Below are 13,333 nucleotides of genomic sequence, written 5' to 3'. Positions count from 1 at the left end.
CTGTACTAGGGACACGAATTGAAGATGATATCCGCAAAGGACTCTTGTCCAAAACGGTAGGTCGAGGATACCAAGGGTCCACGAGTCGTTCATACGGCTCTACTAGCAAGACCGACGAAGTTAACCTCCTCGAGCCTTCCAAGAAAACTAGCCCACCAAGGAAGTTCACAAACCTTGGGGATACATACTCCAATGCTCTAAAAAGGCTAATGAAGCAAGGTAAACTCCAACCCATTGGGCCTACTTGATCGGAGCCATTTAGTTCACAAATTAAGCAAATGTGGTCGTTGGTCAATGGTCGATACAAAACACAATTTATACTTCACAAACAACTCTACAATTAGTAAAGAGGCAAGTAAAGGTCGGATCCCAAGGGACGGGTATTGAAAACGAAGATTTCTATTGCTACTAGCGGTGTCTAGGGGTGTCACAAGTTGGGTTGATGTAGAAGGTTACTAAACTAAAATAGCAATGAAAATAAACTAACAAGGTAAATGGAATAAGGGTGTAAACAATTGATTAAAAGCACTAGGGTGTCATGGGTTCATAGGGGATTCATGGGATATGATCATACAAACATGTTCTCAAATTATAAGCAAGCAATTATTGTTGTGATGGATTGAGTTGGGTTATATCTTACAATCCTAGGAAAGTTTGGGTCCCGGAGCCGAATCTCTTGGATTGTACAACACCTACAAGTCGACTTAATCTTTCCTACTTAACACATGCATGATCTAACAAGACTCGAGTTGGGTTATGTCTTACAAGTCAAGTTGAAGAGATAGTAGATGATAATAAATGCAAGGATTCATAGGCTTAGCATTTCATCAAACATAACATGTGCATGTATTAAGATCAAAACAAGCAAGCAAATAAGATATGAAAGCATATTGATTTAAGCATGAATCATCCCCATGTTGGTTTCCCCTAATCACCCATTAAACCCTAGCTAAGAGACTACTCACTCATTATCATATTGATCATGCTAGAAAGGTTGTCAATCATACTAACATAATGAAACATGATGAATAAATGAAAGTAATTAGCAATAATTAAAAAGGGATTAAGAGATTATACCTACTAATGATTCCAATAATAAAGCAAGAATAATAGAAGTACTTGAATCCTAGATTGAGAGGTTGTCAATCTCCCAATAATAACCCAAATAATCTTCAATTACCCAAAATAAAGTAAGAACAAGAGAGAGATTAAGGAACTAAAACTTGGATTAAAACTTGATTAATATTTGATTACAATATTGAAGAGAGATTTGATTGATATTAACTACTCTAATTATTGATTAGAAGAACATGCCCCTCTAATTAGACTAATGGGGTATTTATAGTGAAAATTAGGGAGGATGCATTAGGGTTAACTAAGGGCTAAACTAGTAATTACACTTTTTAAGTTGAGCAAGGAGACTCCGGGATTGTCCGAGAGAAGGGCTTCTTCATTTCGTGACTTGAAGAACAAAACGGTGCTGTGTTGTGATCCGAGCGGATCGGAGTCGGGACGGACGGATGGGGCATGGACGATCCGAGCGGATCGAGGCAGAAGACGCTCGGATTGGGCCTGGGGATCCGAGCGGATCCGGTAAGGACGCTCGGATTGAGCCGGGCGGACGGACGGATCGTGGATGATCCGTTCGGATTCTTCTCTACGTCATTCCTTCTTCTTTTCTTCCCTTTTCTTCATAGAATCCTTGGGGATTTCCTTGGGGACTCAAGGATCCTTTCTCAACATTGATCTTCTACTTAGCTATGTACAAAGGCCTTCTAGTCTTGTCTCTCCTTGATGCTTGGTCATTGAATACGATCCATTTAGCCTTGTTTTGCCATGAAAATGCAAGATTCTTACTCCTTTCCTACCAAGGGATCAAAATCTCAAAGAATATGCAAAACAAAGATCTAAAGATAAGAAATGACCCAAATAAGCACTAAAAAGCATAGAAACAATGGTAATTCGGGGGCTAAATATGCGCCAATTATGGTCGCATCAAATATCCCCAAACCGAACCTTTGCTCGTCCCGAGTAAAGAGGTGACTAAGACTAGGACCAATACTAACCTAACCTAATAATAATAGCCGATATGAGACAATTAGCGGGTCTCACTCCGCCCCTTCAACTCACAACAAGACAACCATGAGGTAGGATGCCTTCTTGCAAGGCAAGGTGGGTCTTGCCAAAATGGCGACACATCCAAACATTAAGCACATAAAAACACATAATGGATGCATCTACAAAAAGAATAGCCACTTTCCTCATCTAAGTGGCGGAAATTATCTACAAGGGAAGCAATTCAAGGGTACACAATCCTTCATAGATGCAATTTGTTCAAACTACTAGGCCTAGAAGGATACCAATAAATCACCTCCAAAAGGTGTCAAGCTAGGGTACCTTTGTCCTCAATCGTTAAATGCTTTTGTCAAGAATAGACTCCCTATGGTGTTAGAAACACTGGAGGATCGCGGAATTCCCCCTCTTGCCTAGACAAGAAGAAGGGTCGTCCCCTCTCTACCATGCACAAAAATGGATACGATGGATAAAGGGATCAATAGTTATTTGAGTTTCACTTTGGGAGTTTGCTTTTGTTTTTGTTTTTTTTTTTTTTTCCCCACTTTCTTGTGGTATTTGACATTTGAGAACACTTTCTTGCCATTTCTTTTTGATTTTTGCCATTTCAATACTTGACAACTTTTTTTGCATTTCTTTTGAACATTTTCAAAGTCACCCCAATTAGTAACGAGGGTGGCTTGTATTTGAAGCTTTAGGAGTTCTATTTTTGCTCCTCTTTTCATTTGATGCATTTTTGCAAACTTTCTTTCACTTTTCATTTCATTGAACTCAAATTTGAATAATTTTTGTGCCCATTCCCTTTGATGACAAAAATGTATGGTAGAATATGGATGAATGATAGAAGTATGCATGGTTTCAAGGGTCACCTTGGAATAAACGGTAGCCAAGGAGTTATCACACCACAAGGTACTCTTGACTAGGCCTTAAACCATGGGTCAAAGGATACTAGCATGACACATCCTAGGGTGTTTTACAAGCATTCTAACAAGCAAAGTCTTAAGAACAAAAAGCATCTACTAGGGCCTATATACACTTGTCAAGCTTCCCAAGTAGACGGTTTCGCAAAATTTTTCTAACCATGCAAACTACATGCCATGATGCAACTACCATATAAACATCCTAATGCAAATGTTTCTACCAACTAGTATGACATATAAACTAAGTGCAAGTCCTAGGTTCACATTGTTTTTACCGCATCAATCAAAATAAAGCCACATAGTCATTAACATAAAGAGGAAAAAGGAGATTGGAAAGATCATACCATGCGGTCTTTAATATCCTCATGTCTCGGATGTGGCGTAGTCAATCAAAGTGAACAAGGATGAACAAACACAATATATACAAGACAATATATACAAAGGAAAATGAACTTGTTTTTGGTTTTTTCAATTTTCAAATTTTTATGATTTTTGAATAAAAGTTAAGTGTTAGAATTCCCATCCCCACACTAATATGGGCATTGTCCTCAATGGCCAAAATGATGGAAATTATGCAAGAGTGATGCATGATTTCTATGCTAAATGCAATTCTACACTAAGCTATTCTACATGATGCATGTTGTTTTGTTATGACGGAGAGGATAATTTAAATTACCTCCCGTTGCGTGTGCATCAACTTCCCCAAACCAAGCAAGACACTATTGCTAATGTCAAAGCATGGGGGAGTTCATGCACATGCTATGCTATGCATGAGACTAGATTGTCATTTTGGATTTTACAAAGTGGGAACAATAAAGAACACCTCAAAGGAACCGAGGTGTGAGTCCTTTGATGTTGCTAGGACTCAACTAACCAACGATCAAAATGAAATAAAGTACAAAGAGATATAGACAAACCGTGGGAGAGTAGGAATCTCCAAGGCTAGTCTTCCATCATGCTATCATCATCACCACTTCCCTCATGAGAAGTGGTCATATTGCCACTTTCCTTGGCACTTTCTTCATTGCTTTCCTCATCATCATCTTCCTCATCTTCACCATCCCTTTCTTCATCTCCACTTGCTTCTTCTTCAAGATTATCATCAATCTCCTCATCATTTCCAACAACCTCATTATCTTCCACCACATCCCTTGATGCACCCGGGAACAAAGCTTCTCTATCCGCCCAACTAGGCAAAGGACAAGATGGATCAAGGAGTCCTTGCCTAGCTAAATGTAGGAGGGGAGGATATTGAGCTAGATATGCATTCTTCCGGTCTTCATAAGCTTGCTTGTGCATGGCTCTCATAAGAAGAGTTACATAGTCTTTCCCAATTTCAATTCCTTCCGGCGTAAACTCTTCATAGTCAAAGGGGTAAGGTGGTATGATAATGGAAGAGGAGGGGGCCTCATGGTCACCCTTTTGTTGTTGAATGATGTACTCGGCTTCTTTGGTTAGGGGAAGTAAATAGTTGGTCCGGTGGACACTAAGACGGCAAATCTTTGCGGGTAAAGTGAATGAACGAGCCTCACTAGTAAGCCACCCATACTTGGTATCAAGGGGATTGTGAGCAACCCACTTAAACTTGTTAATCAATGTGGACATATCAATGAGATGGCCACCATCCTTAGCCTTGTACTTGCTATCCTTATTGAAATTAGGATCAAAGTGCTTGGCTAGGACCGTGACAAGGCCGCCATTAACAATTACGGTTTGACCCTTCTTCCCACTATCTACATGAAGCCATCTATCAACCAATAGCCTCAAACAATTGTAAGGCTTGGTGTGAATTCTTCCAATATTCAAAGTTGATTCAAGGAGGATAAAATCGAGTCCCGTAAAATGATTGGTGTCTTTCCTAGCAATTATGGTATTTCCCACAACTTTATGCCATATTCTTATGCCCGGGTGATGGACCAAAAGAGCACGACAAGCTTTAAAATCTACAAACTTCTTCCCGGAGATTGCCTCCCAAAGAGGCTCGGGATCGTACTTCCCATATTGCTTATAGAATTTATGTTCATCACTAAGACCCAATATTCTACCCAATTCCGGAAAGGAAAGGCGTCTACTAGTGTTAGCTAGACGAAACTCAATATTTTCCCTATTCTCAACTTTTGTCACTTTCAAGGAACTTAAGAATTCCAAGACAAGGGAGGGGTATGTTACTTCTTTCATTTCAAACAATTTCTTCAAACCCATGGCATTGAAAAAGACTCTTGTTTGTTCAAGAACACCCAACTTCTCTAAGGCATCTTGGCATATGAATTTGGTGGATTGAATTTGTCTCATAGCAAACTTAACAAATGCATTTCTATGGGAGTCGGAAATGAATGTTACCTCCGGGTAATGCAAGAGTTGATTAATTACCGGAGTTGAAGGTGATGCTTCCATAGAAATTTGTTGAGGTTGTTGCACTTCCAAGCTTGGAGTTGATACCACCATTGCCAAAGCTTTCTTCGTTTGTAGAGCTTTTTGCCTTTGAGAGAGAGCCTTTGCCTTTGGTGCCTTTGTTGCTTTTGTTGCTTTTGTTGCCCCCTTTGTTCTTGCCATTTGATTGAACAAACCAAGTAGAGAATCAAAAATCTTCAATTTGTAGAATGCCCAAATCGATTTTGAAAGTGAAAGGCTTTGCCTTTATGAGAACAAAAATCAATTCAAAGGTGAAGATTTTGTGCTTGGTTTTGATTTTTCTTGAAGATGGAGTGATTAATTTGATGTTTTGAAGGATGGTTTGATTTTGTTTTGGTGATTTTGTTGAGGGTTTTTGTGTTTGAGATGGAGAGGATGAGGGTTTTGGTGTTATGGGTAGTGTTTATGAATGAATGAATGAATGAATGAAGGTGGGGGGGGTATTTAAAGAAACGAAAATCTCGAAGATGCAGGCACGATCCGTGCGGATTAGGCGCAATCCGCTCGGATTTTCAAGCTTCAAATTTTAAAAATCCCGCCTAAAGACGGGCGTCTCCTGGGGAAATCCGCTCGGATTTTTTTACCGAGGGACGGGCGCGTTCTTGGGAAATCCGGACGGATTCTCATCCAGAGATTTTTCTTGTTTTTTTCTTGACTTCAAGACGGGCGGATTTTACGAGAGACGGACGGATCCGGGAGACGGGCGTCTTTTCCGGAAGTCCGCTCGGATTCCTTAACTGACAGGAATTCTTCAATTTTTGCACAGCCCAAGACGGGCGTCTTCTGAGCTGGACGCTCGGATCCTCTGTAGACGGACGGATTCTCCAGAATCCGCTCGGATTCTTCCTTGATTACACGGATCCTTGCGCAAACCCATTCCTTAACATTCTTTCTTTCTTTCTTTCTTTTCTTGTGTTCTTCATTGTGGGGGCACTACTAAGGCATGAATAGCCTAGGCAATTCCCATCCCCACACTAAGGTAAATCACTACACATTAATTAAAATCATTAGTCCCTCCCTCACTTTTCTCTTTTCATGACAATTATTTTGATCAAGGTAAATAAAATCCAAAAATGACAAAAATGCAATGCAAAAATTAAATGTAAGTTAGGGAGTTAGAAATATTTACAAGTGGTGGTTTAGGGAGGACTCCACCAAACTCTCATTCTTGATGAGATGTCAAGGAGGCATGTTCAAGGTGTTGTTGATGTTGCTCAACACCTCGAAGAAGTAGTTAAAAGCTTGTTCATTGTTGTGGTAGAGGTTTTCAATAGATCTTGGTTCTTGTTGTTGATCATGATCGATGGCATGCCCAATGTAGGGATTAAAGATCCCTTCAAATTCGTCGTCCCAAAGACCACAAACTTCATTGAGTTGATCATTGAAAATCTCTTGCTTGGATGGAGACAACTCTCCCAAATTCTTCTTTTGGCTAATGAGGCCATCTTCTTCTTCCTTGGTTGATTTTGATGAGCTTTGCAAGCTCTCCTTGTCACAATTCACTTGCTCTTTGAATGGAGCATCTTCAACTTTCTTCCTCCATTGGAGTTCCGATTTCTTCCTTTCATCCTTCCGGCTATAGTGATCGATCATGAAACATGGCTCATGCAAACGAGGAGCTCTCATGGTCTTGTCAAGATTAAAAGTTATGCTTTCATCTCCCACTTCTAGAGTGAGCTCTCCATGTTTCACATCAATCACCGCACCCGCGGTGTGTAGGAAAGGTCTTCCTAAGATGATTGGAATGTTGGAATCTTCCTCCATATCAACAATGACAAAGTCCACCGGGATGAAAAACTTCCCAATTCGCACGGGGACATCTTCCCATATCCCTAGCGGTGTCTTCGTCGATCTATCGGCCATTTGAAGTGTGATATTGGTACATTTAAGCTCTCCCATTCCCAACCTTTTACTCACCGAGTACGGCATGACACTCACACTAGCCCCTAGATCACATAAGGCTTTGTTGATTGTTGTGTCGCCAATGGTACACGGTATTGAGAAGCTTCCCGGATCCTTTAACTTTGGAGGTGAACTCCCTTGAAGTATTGCACTACTCACCTTAGTGAAGGCGATAGTCTCAAGTTTCCGGATCGACTTCTTCTTTGTGAGAATATCCTTCATGTATTTCGCATAGGCCGGAACGTGATTGATTAATTCCGTGAAAGGAATTGAGACTTTTAGGTTCTTCACAATTTCCATGAACTTTCCAAGTTGATCATCAAATTTAGGCTTGGCTTGACGACTTGGAAAAGGAAGTCTAATCACAATGGGCTCCTTTTCTTTGGCTTTGTCTTCATTTTTCTTTGAACTTTCTCCTTTTGATGATTCCCCTTCTTTGGGACTTTGCACCACAACTTCATTCTCACTAGCTCTCACAACTTCATCCTCAACTTGCTCCTTCGGTGCTTCATACCTTGTACCACTTCTCAAGTGAATGGCACTAACCGTTTCATGTCTAGGGGGATTACTTTGAGGTGGTAATTGCCCTTTTTGTCTTTGTGAGTTCGAAGATGCTAGTTGGGTCAATTGTGTTTCCAACATCTTGGTGTGAGCTAGAATGTTGTTGATGGTGGTATCCTTTGCTTGGCTATCTTTTTGCATTTGGGTGAAAAATTCTTGTTGATTTTTTTGCATTTGAAGGACCGCTTTTTGGACATCAAAACTTTGGTCATTTTGGTGATTGTATGGATTTTGATTTTGGTAACCTTGGTTTTGATTGAAAAAGGGTCTTTGGTTTTGATTTCTCATGGGTGGTGGAGTGTATGTTGGTTGAGGGTTTTGAACATTTTGGCTTTTGTATGAGAGATTTGGATGGAACTTGGTGTTTTCATTGTAAAAATTTGAATAAGGGGTACCACTTTTGTAAGCTTGGAAAGCATTGACTTGCTCGGTTGTTCCCCTACATTCACTTGAGTCATGACCTAAGGTTCCACAATTCTCACATATCCCGCTTGGGATTGATGAGGATGCCGTCAAGGCATTGACATGATGCTTTGTTGATTTTGAGTTTTCCTCAAGTCTAGCCATAGCTTGTTCAAACTTCAAGTTGATAGTGTCAATGTGAGCACTAAGTTGAGCACCCAATTGAGTAACGGTGTCCACTTCATACTTTCCTCTAGTAGCTTTGCGAGGCCTACTATATTGCGAATTATGGACCGCCATTTCCTCAATCTTGTTCCATGTTTGATTGTCATCAACTTCGGTGAACATTCCATTTGATCCCATATTGAGAATGTTCCTTGAATCTTCATATAAACCATTCCAAAATTGTTGCACTAAAAACCATTCGCTAAGTCCATGGTGAGGACATGAGCGACAAATACCTTTGAACCGCTCCCAAGCTTCATACAAAGATTCTTCATCCCTTTGCTTAAAACCCGTAATTTGAGCTCTTAGCATATTAGTTTTTTCCGGTGGGTAGAATTTTTTGTAGAAAGCTAGAGCTAACTTCTTCCAAGAATCTATTCCAAGGGTGGCCTTATCAAGGCCCTTCAACCATTGCTTTGCGGTGCCGATTAACGAAAAAGGAAATAAGACCCATCTTATTTGGTCTTGAGTCACGCCCGTTTGAGAGATAGCTTCACAATAATCACAAAATGTTTCCATATGAGAATGAGGGTCCTCACTTGGCATGCCCCCGAATTGGCTCCTCTCAACTAGTTGGATGAAGGCGGACTTGGCAATAAAGTTTCCGGTAAGATGTTGTGGGGTAGGAGTACCGTTTGGTAGATCCTCCTCGGTGGGTATAGAGTGTGACGAGAATTTAGGCATTGTAGGTGGATTTCGTGTGGTATTGTTTAATGGGTTCTCTTCTCCTTCTATTGCGAAAGGATTGACAAACTCACTTGTGGGTTGAACAACTTCACCAACACCTCCCAAATTCCTCCTAACAAGTCTCCTATTATTCGTCAAGGTTCTTTCGATTTCACGGTCAAAAGGTAACAAATCTCTTTGTAACCTTCTAGACATGCAAAATATCAAACAACTAGAAAACAATTAGAACAAACCTTGAGGAGTTTTACTTCCCCGAGGTGAAAAAGACACAACTAAAAATAACAAAAGAAATCTAAAATCAATTAAACACCGTCCCCGCAAGAACGGCGCCATTTTTGATCGGAGCCATTTAGTTCACAAATTAAGCAAATGTGGTCGTTGGTCAATGGTCGATACAAAACACAATTTATACTTCACAAACAACTCTACAATTAGTAAAGAGGCAAGTAAAGGTCGGATCCCAAGGGACGGGTATTGAAAACGAAGATTTCTATTGCTACTAGCGGTGTCTAGGGGTGTCACAAGTTGGGTTGATGTAGAAGGTTACTAAACTAAAATAGCAATGAAAATAAACTAACAAGGTAAATGGAATAAGGGTGTAAACAATTGATTAAAAGCACTAGGGTGTCATGGGTTCATAGGGGATTCATGGGATATGATCATACAAACATGTTCTCAAATTATAAGCAAGCAATTATTGTTGTGATGGATTGAGTTGGGTTATATCTTACAATCCTAGGAAAGTTTGGGTCCCGGAGCCGAATCTCTTGGATTGTACAACACCTACAAGTCGACTTAATCTTTCCTACTTAACACATGCATGATCTAACAAGACTCGAGTTGGGTTATGTCTTACAAGTCAAGTTGAAGAGATAGTAGATGATAATAAATGCAAGGATTCATAGGCTTAGCATTTCATCAAACATAACATGTGCATGTATTAAGATCAAAACAAGCAAGCAAATAAGATATGAAAGCATATTGATTTAAGCATGAATCATCCCCATGTTGGTTTCCCTTAATCACCCATTAAACCCTAGCTAAGAGACTACTCACTCATTATCATATTGATCATGCTAGAAAGGTTGTCAATCATACTAACATAATGAAACATGATGAATAAATGAAAGTAATTAGCAATAATTAAAAAGGGATTAAGAGATTATACCTACTAATGATTCCAATAATAAAGCAAGAATAATAGAAGTACTTGAATCCTAGATTGAGAGGTTGTCAATCTCCCAATAATAACCCAAATAATCTTCAATTACCCAAAATAAAGTAAGAACAAGAGAGAGATTAAGGAACTAAAACTTGGATTAAAACTTGATTAATATTTGATTACAATATTGAAGAGAGATTTGATTGATATTAACTACTCTAATTATTGATTAGAAGAACATGCCCCTCTAATTAGACTAATGGGGTATTTATAGTGAAAATTAGGGAGGATGCATTAGGGTTAACTAAGGGCTAAACTAGTAATTACACTTTTTAAGTTGAGCAAGGAGACTCCGGGATTGTCCGAGAGAAGGGCTTCTTCATTTCGTGACTTGAAGAACAAAACGGTGCTGTGTTGTGATCCGAGCGGATCGGAGTCGGGACGGACGGATGGGGCATGGACGATCCGAGCGGATCGAGGCGTAAGACGCTCGGATTGGGCACTGGGGGATCCGAGCGGATCGGGTAAGGACGCTCGGATTGAGTGGGGGACGGACGGACGGATCGTGGATGATCCGTTCGGATTCTTCTACAGCGTCATTCCTTCTTCTTTTCTTCCCTTTTCTTCATAGAATCCTTGGGGATTTCCTTGGGGACTCAAGGATCCTTTCTCAACATTGATCTTCTACTTAGCTATGTACAAAGGCCTTCTAGTCTTGTCTCTCCTTGATGCTTGGTCATTGAATACGATCCATTTAGCCTTGTTTTGCCATGAAAATGCAAGATTCTTACTCCTTTCCTACCAAGGGATCAAAATCTCAAAGAATATGCAAAACAAAGATCTAAAGATAAGAAATGACCCAAATAAGCACTAAAAAGCATAGAAACAATGGTAATTCGGGGGCTAAATATGCGCCAATTATGGTCGCATCACTACTCCCGAACCCGAAAGGAAGTCCAAGTTTTGGGATGAAAATTCCTACTGTGAATACCATAGGGGCAAGGGGCACGATACAGAAAAATGCTACAAGCTGAAACACGTGCTTCAAGACATGATTGAAGATGGCCGACTTCCAATTCCACCAGGAGGTAAGCCCAACAACACTCAGAATCCTCTTGGAGTTCTAGTGATTACAAGTGACGAATCTACCTTAGATTGCTCACATCTCATTTCTCCCACCGAAAATGAAATTCATGCAATTGAGAAAGAAAGGCTCTACTCTACCATCTCCCCTACCATTTCCGACTTCATCGCATGGGCAAGGAGTGTAGATAGACAAGTGTGGGAACTAGAAAACATGGTAATGATCTTGCGCAATCCCAATGCAACACCTAAAGAACGCGTACCATTGATCTTCTCTCAAAATGCCCCTATGCAAGAAGTAGTCGCTGTGGTCGACAAGCTAGTCGATCAAATCATACAACTAGAAAGTGACATCATGAGGATGAGGGAACTAGCCGCAGTTAATGGGGTTTGGGCCGATGATGATGAAGACGAATATCTCATCGAAAACTCTTTAGTCCAAAATGGTGAAGACCAAGATGTGGACCACCTAACTCGTTCGGGTCGCCCATACCAAAGCACTACTCAAAACGGTCCAACCAATGTCATCACACCAAATGACAACGAAGACGACCCCACCGATCATTTGCTCAAGCAATTACAGAAAACCAAGGCTGATCTTTTCACGGCAACTAGTGGCAAGCTCATTTCCGCATCGCAAGCTTTACCGCAAGCTTTGGCCAAATTAAATGTAGCACATAACTCTACTCCTGAAGATGTAGTCAACTTGGTCTTCCAAGAATCACCCAAGCTAAGTAATCCTATTACTTTCTCAGACGAAGACTTGCCACCTTTCGGCGCCAGTCACAACCTTGCTCTATACATCACTGTTATCTGTCTAAAGAAGAATGTGCCAATGACCTTGGTAGATGATGGCTCCGCGGTCAACGTCATACCCCTCAAAACGGCATATAAACTAGGCATGAAAGAATCGGATTGGACTCCCACAAATCAAGGTGTACGTGCATATGACGGTACACGACGAAAAGTGGTAGGACTTGCTAACCTAACCATAGCAACGGGACCAATCGAACGAAAGGTTAACTTCCAAATAGTGGACATCGAAGCTTCATTCAACATACTTCTGGGAAGGCCTTGCATTCATGCTTCCAAAGCGGTAACATCCACCCTTCATCAAAAGATCAAGATCCCACTAAATGGCAAAGTTGTGACGATCACTTCATCACCCATCAAGGCCATAATCGAGAAGCAATCAAATAATCAAGTCCTTGTGGATCCCGTATACGAACTTGGGGGCTTCCAAAGTGTAAATGTCATAGAAAGTGAGTTGGCACCCTTATACTATAATCCCTACTCTAACTTGGTGGTCAACCACATACTCAAAAACCAGGGATACTTCCCTGGAATGCCTTTGAACCCGATTCGGGAGAACACCTTCGCGCCATACAAGAAAGGCAACTCATCGAGAATACCACTTGGACTAGGGTACAAACCCACAACAGAAGAAGTTCTCGAAATGCTTGCCCAAGTCCAAAATCGCAAGTATGTAGGAGTCCAAATGAGGCCATATCTCCCTACCTTGAATGGATACTTCGTTCAAGAAGGAAGTTCGGAACTCTTTCATGGATTTCCCGAACCTTGGCATTACCTCGAGAGGAAGTTAGCCGGAATCGAGATCTTTCACGATTGCTACTTCATCCCTCCAGAAACGGTTCCTACCGTCAAAACCCGTCAAGCACCTTGCTTAGACGAGCAAGCTGTGAGCCTCCTGTTTGGAGAGGACCGATTTGTTAAGGCGCGCAGATGAGATCATTACTACGATACTTCAAGACGATCGCTTCAACCCCACCGCATTGATCACAGAAATCGACACAAAGCAGCAGAAAGGATGGAGAAAATCAATCAAATGGACCAACAATCAAGGAAGACTCTTCAAGCTCACCACTGGAGAAGGAGAGATGTTCAA

General features: G+C 40.8%; 1 non-coding gene across 1 annotated transcript; it reads left to right on the top strand.

Annotated features, from left to right (window-relative positions):
• The first annotated feature begins 8,700 nt into the window (after positions 1-8,700).
• Positions 8,701-8,807, top strand: LOC141610006 (small nucleolar RNA R71). Its single transcript, XR_012527902.1, has one exon. It is a non-coding gene; the product is annotated as a small nucleolar RNA R71 (small nucleolar RNA).
• Positions 8,808-13,333: the final 4,526 nt, after the last annotated feature.

This window comes from Silene latifolia, chromosome 10, assembly GCF_048544455.1.
Source record: "Silene latifolia isolate original U9 population chromosome 10, ASM4854445v1, whole genome shotgun sequence".
NCBI lineage: Eukaryota > Viridiplantae > Streptophyta > Magnoliopsida > Caryophyllales > Caryophyllaceae > Silene > Silene latifolia.
This window is presented reverse-complemented; position numbering and strand designations above follow the sequence as displayed.